Source organism: Frieseomelitta varia, unplaced genomic scaffold (assembly GCF_011392965.1).
Source record: "Frieseomelitta varia isolate USP_RPSP 00005682 unplaced genomic scaffold, Fvar_1.2 scaffold_475, whole genome shotgun sequence".
Classification (NCBI taxonomy): Eukaryota; Metazoa; Arthropoda; class Insecta; order Hymenoptera; family Apidae; genus Frieseomelitta; species Frieseomelitta varia.
The window spans coordinates 239,582-245,435 of record NW_025110229.1 but is presented as its reverse complement, the minus strand read 5'-3'; positions in this window follow the sequence as shown (position 1 = coordinate 245,435).

The following is a 5,854-nucleotide window of genomic DNA, read 5'->3' as shown; positions in this document are numbered from 1 at the left end:
TTATATTTATATATTTATTTATATATATTTATTATTTATTTATATATTTATTAATATATATTTAATGTACGTATATATATATATATATATATATCTTGCATACATCATTGAAGAATTAATTATCGTAATACGTGCTAATATTCAATGACGCCACATGCCCTTTGAACAATAATTTTTTACCAAACATATATTTGCAAACAAACAAATGTCTCGTAATCTCTATGTACAGACTTGTTTCAAATTTTACCGATGTGTAATTATAAACAAACATCTTTCATCATACTGTCAATGAGATCAGCAACATTTGAATGAATCACGTACAGAAAACCATGCTTCGTCAAGTCAACGAATAAAAATCATCCAACCAACGTAACGTTCAAGGATTCCCTGAATGTTCGGCTACTGTTTCCTTCGTTACGTCGTTTTTTTTTTTTTTTTCATTGACATTAGAAAAAAACGAATGGAATTTGTTTGCGAGGTGCTCGATCCCATCTCTAGCCTAAGCTTCTAGGCGAGATGCACGAGGAGAAAGAAGGTGGGGAGGAAAGGGAGACTCGTCTACCGTGAATCCCTCTGGCTCGACGAAACACTGGCTCGTTCTTCTAAAAGATGGAACGACGAAAGGGATGAAGGGAGGGGCGAGGGCCAGGACCATGCAGTATCGCAGTGGAAACTCAGGTAACCTGTTGAGAGGGCTTGGAGTAGGCGAAAATGGAGAGCTTGGTGCAGCTTAACTTAGAGAATTTCCCAGACGCTCGCCAAGGGCATTTGGAGGGAAAGTGGCTGGCTGGCTGGCTGGCTGGCTGGTTGGTTGGTTGGTTGGTTGGTTGGTTGGCAGCCAGCCGGGGTGGTGCTTTCCGCCCCGGAGAGAAGAAATTTCCCTGGCCCCGGGGATTAAGTTCCGCATCGCGCGCCACCGTAACGTCTCAGCGGCCTTCGTCCCTTTCGCCTCTGCCGTTCTCACCGTACCCGTTTCTATTCTTATTCGGCCGCTTTCACCGGCCGAGCACGCGGCAACCAGATGGTAACGCGAACTTTAATGATCTTTTTCGTGGCTCGGCAGAGCCGCCGGAAATTAGCGACCGACAGAACTTGCTCGCCGGGAGCTCTTCGCTTTTGTATTCCTTCGTCGTCGTGGTCGTCATCGTCGTCGTGAACTCGGGGGGGGGGGGGAGGGAAAAATGGGAGAGAAAGTTCTTCCTTTCTTTTTTCTCTTTTTTTGCGCTGCTTTCTAGTCGAGCGCGTTTGCATTCGAAGGTCGTAGCGGAAAAACACTTTTGCGATTCTAACGTTACGTTTATGTTTAAATAGACGACGATTTCAATGTCACGTCACAATTGAAAATGATCTGTCAGATTGAGCAACGTTATTATTAAAGAGACGTGTTGTTGCGATCCGGACATGCGTGAAAAATATTTTTCTATACGGAAGAAAGTGTAACAAGTGAAGCTGAAATAATTTTTAAACGCGTTGATAATTTGCTAATAAACTCTCACGTCGACTCGAATGTTCTGTGAACCATTCGAACCCAACTAAAGTGAATGTTTAATAATTGTTAAGCAATGCTTTGATATTGTTCCTTTGCAATTTGGAAATTTTAAAGAAGATATAGAGACACGTGTACAGTTCGAGAACACTGAATTTCGCGACAGATTCATTTACAAGGCATTGAATCGTTCAACTGCTTGCTCGTGTTCCCCCTCTGTACTTAGACGAATGAGAAATCGCTTTTTTACGACGGATTTTCTGGATTTTTCTTGATGGAACGACTCGTACGGATTTCGTTGTTTCTCGTTCCTGTTAATCGCGCACGCCGAATTGTCGATTTGGGGAAAGCACGATGGTCTCTAGAGACGACGCGAAGCATTAACTCTATCAGGGGTAGAAAAATTATTCCGGAGGAAGGCCGGCGGGCAGTCTGGCCGTATCGTACGCGAGTGGAATTAACGATCGTCGTGGAAAATCGAAGTATTAACCGGACGTGACAGCGGTGGTCCTGCGGTGCCGCAGTGGAATAGGACGCGTTTGATCAGACATCCGTCGCTGTCCAACATTTCGTCAGCCATTTGTCTTCGTTCGTTTCTCGATTGATATACCTTTGCCAACAGGGTATTAGATTTATTTTCTATAAGATCAGGCTGTTCACAAATGGTTCTATATAATATGTGACGCATGGCACGCCTGGGACTGTTTTTACACACGTTTTACGATTCCTTCAATAACTTACGACTTGTGAAATGTCAGCAAGATTTATTGACACGAGAATATAATTCTTCTTCTGCTATTGATTGAAGATTAGCAAGATTTAACTGCAGAAAGTTATAGAAAAATTGCGGAGAAGCCTATGGGAAAGGGACCGAATGTATAATCTTTGCTACAGTAGAACGTCGATTACTGGAAATAATAAGGGAGACAAATAATAGAACGATGACTTTGTCTCAGTATTAAGTTTCATATACGCGCAGTTTCATATTTTAATAAATTTAGCTTTAAAATAAATATTACTATCGTAATGATACGTGATAGACAGTTTGAGAAGATATACATAATAGATTACGAGTTTTTAAAGGGCAAAAAGACGCACAAAGCACACTTGATCGACAAAAAGAAATATATATATAAAGTATTGTTTCTTTACTGTATTCTCAAAAATATGAATTTACATAAAAATCTGCATTTCCAGTTGTCGAAGTTCTACCATATTTCCAAATGTTTCTTCGCATTTTAAAAGTTCGACCGAAGTTTCAGCGAAACTAGAGCAAGAATCACGCGAAATATACTCGGCTTAATCATGCAAACGCAATTGGGTCAGCCTTAAACAACGCTGAAGGCGGTCCTTCGAACAACGCCGCGATGATGTTCAAGGTTAATAACCCGGTCGGTTTAATTACGATGCATCGAGCAGATTTAGTAGGGTGAAACGTTACGACGCGAGTGAACCGCAGCTGTTGCCAAATTCGCGAGTCTCCGCGGCGAGTTCTCGGGCTGTCCAATGGTCCGCACCTAAATTTCCACAGCGAATTTCCGTGGAAACCGAAACGTCCGCTATCCCACGCAGCGTTCCAAATTAAACTCATAAAATGTCCGGGCCTGACGCGAGTGTTTGCGAACCGGCATTCGGAATTATACGACGCGAGATCAACGCAAATTCTCGGAACATTATTCTGCGGGTCGACTGCTGAATCTAGACACTCGCGTTTAATCGTGAATGATCTCCTTTGTGTTGTTCTCCGACGAGCTTTTATATACTTTGTATAAAAATGTTGTTAAGGAAATTTTCGGATAAGAATTTATATTATTGTTATTATTATATTAATGATACAATTATAATTTATATTTATGTACATCACAAGTGCACGAAAGTACTCGAAACATTTGTAGGTATTGTTCGTGATGCGTTATACGAAACATTTTGAAATTTCATGAGCATTATTATTATGGTATTGGTAAAACTTTAAATATAAGTACTAAAATTATAGTACGTATATGCATTCATTTTTATACACACTCATAAATATTGGAGGATGAAATATCAACCCTCGAATTCATATATTCGCTATCGTCAACAAATATCTCACCAATTGTATGTTACATTATATTAGTCACATTTTTATATATTTTTATATATATTACAGTGTACGATTTCGCAATTTACATATATGTATATCTCGAATAACTCTTGAACTGATCTTAACTTTCCAAGACTAACTATCTAAAATAATTAATTATTAAAATAAAAAAAACTTTTATAGTAATTAAATAATTAAAATCTAGAATAATTAAATATTAAAATAAAATTTTCATAGTAATCAAATAATTAAAATCTAGAATAATTAAATATTAAAATAAAAATCTTTGACAGTAATTAAATAATAAATAAAATCTAAAATAGCAATTAAATAATTGAAATTTGAAATAATTAAATATTAAAATAAAATTTTCATAGTAAACAAATAATTAAAATCTAGAATAATTAAATATTAAAATAAAAATCTTTGACAGTAATTAAATAATAAATAAAATCTAAAATANAAAAAAAAAAAAAAGAAGAAGGAGAAGTCTCCCCGCGACGCTTGGATTCGCTGCAAGCAAGTCGCCGAATAGCCTGCTGATTGAAACCAGTTTTCAACTGGCTACGTTTATTGTCTCGCATTATTCGCGAAGACTCTTTTATTCGGCGTCACGTTTAAATCCGCGACTCAGATCGGATAATAAAACTGTGCGTTTGAGTTTCGTTTTTCCATTCAATTTTTGAATTATCTGAGATTCTGAGAGAGACTACGTGTTGTATTAAAAGAAAATTTCCTAATTTCCGATTTGAATGACATTCTGCCTATTTGAAGATTATTCTGATATTGTTTGAAAATTATTTGAGGTCGTTCGGGTCGCCAAGTCACACTGAGATTATTTGAAAGTTGCCACGATATTCTTTTTAAATATTCAATTTGAATTAGTATATTTATATTTTTACTTTAAATGTCAGTAATTTGATCGTATGAACATTTATCCGTGCATTAAAGCAGTAGAATTTTAATTTTAAATAAAAGTTAAATAAATTTAATTTAATAAATTGATGAAAATAATTTTTAATAAAATTAAATAAACTTAATTTTAAATAATATTCAAGAGCCGTATTGATCAGCTCCACAAATTGAAAATTACAAAAGGATTGTGACTATTGTTTAAATTTATTTGTGTCATCTTTTTCAGAGGTATGATCTTACAAAGCGAACCCTTTATTCCTCGCGAATTGAATATCAATCTGATATTTACGCGATGAAGTTAAGAAATTAATAGATAATGGTGTCCAGTGGAAACGATAAGATTTACCAGTATCTCATTAATTCATTTTTCTCCAACTATTTCACCATTAACTCCAAATCGGCACACCTTACCCTCGCTACTAGTAGTAGTATCCTCCATCCTCTCCACATTTCCAGGCACATACGTAGCCATTTTCAAAGGCTGCGTACTATTAACAATCTCCCTCGACGCTTGCAAGTGGAGTGTCAATACGGCAGAGGTGGATTATCATAATATCGTCGGTTCGGCGTGTATGCGTGTACACGCGTCGCGAAGAGTGACATCTTGCCACCCTCTGTGCTCGCGAAACTCTAAACTCCACCCCACGGGAGAAAGTTTCCATCATTCGATTCGCCAGATGCGTTTCGCGAGCATCCTCTTTCCTCCCGCGACCCAGTCGATTAGGGTCCAGTTCATGGGGGTTGTTCTCAAGTTTTATTTGTCCCTCTTTCCCTCTGTTCTCCGGATTACCCGAAAATAACTTCATGCAGACTACGTAGACTCACGAAGGGTTTCTCCTCTGGATATATTTCGTTTCCTCTTCCAACGGAGCTCTCGACGACACGCGAAAGGGAGAAAAACGTAAACTCTGATGGTGGAGGATGGATATCAGGTCGTTCTTGGTACGTGGATCGTTTATCCCGATGTATATAGCGAGCCTCAGATAAGAATGACGAACGGTCGGGGAGTCGTGGTACCGACAGGATTATCAATTTTCTCGCGAACAGTCGAAAGTTTATCGAATCCCCCCTAAAGAAACTAAATCGACCCGAAACTTGATCCTTTCACCTTTCAAATCGCTCGATTTTCATTCAGCTTTTTGTATACAGGGTATTTCAAAATTGACCTTTCCTTGAAAAGAAATCAGAGGAATTAGAGGACGACGAAAAATAAATATTATCTACTTTTTATTTTATTAAGAATCCAGGATTCCCGAAATTTGAACCTTTCACTTTCGGAATCGTTTCTATGCAGGGTATTTTAAAAGACTTCGCTCTGTCACTAAAAAGATAAATATTCCCTATTTTATGAAAAAAGTTATCTACTTTTT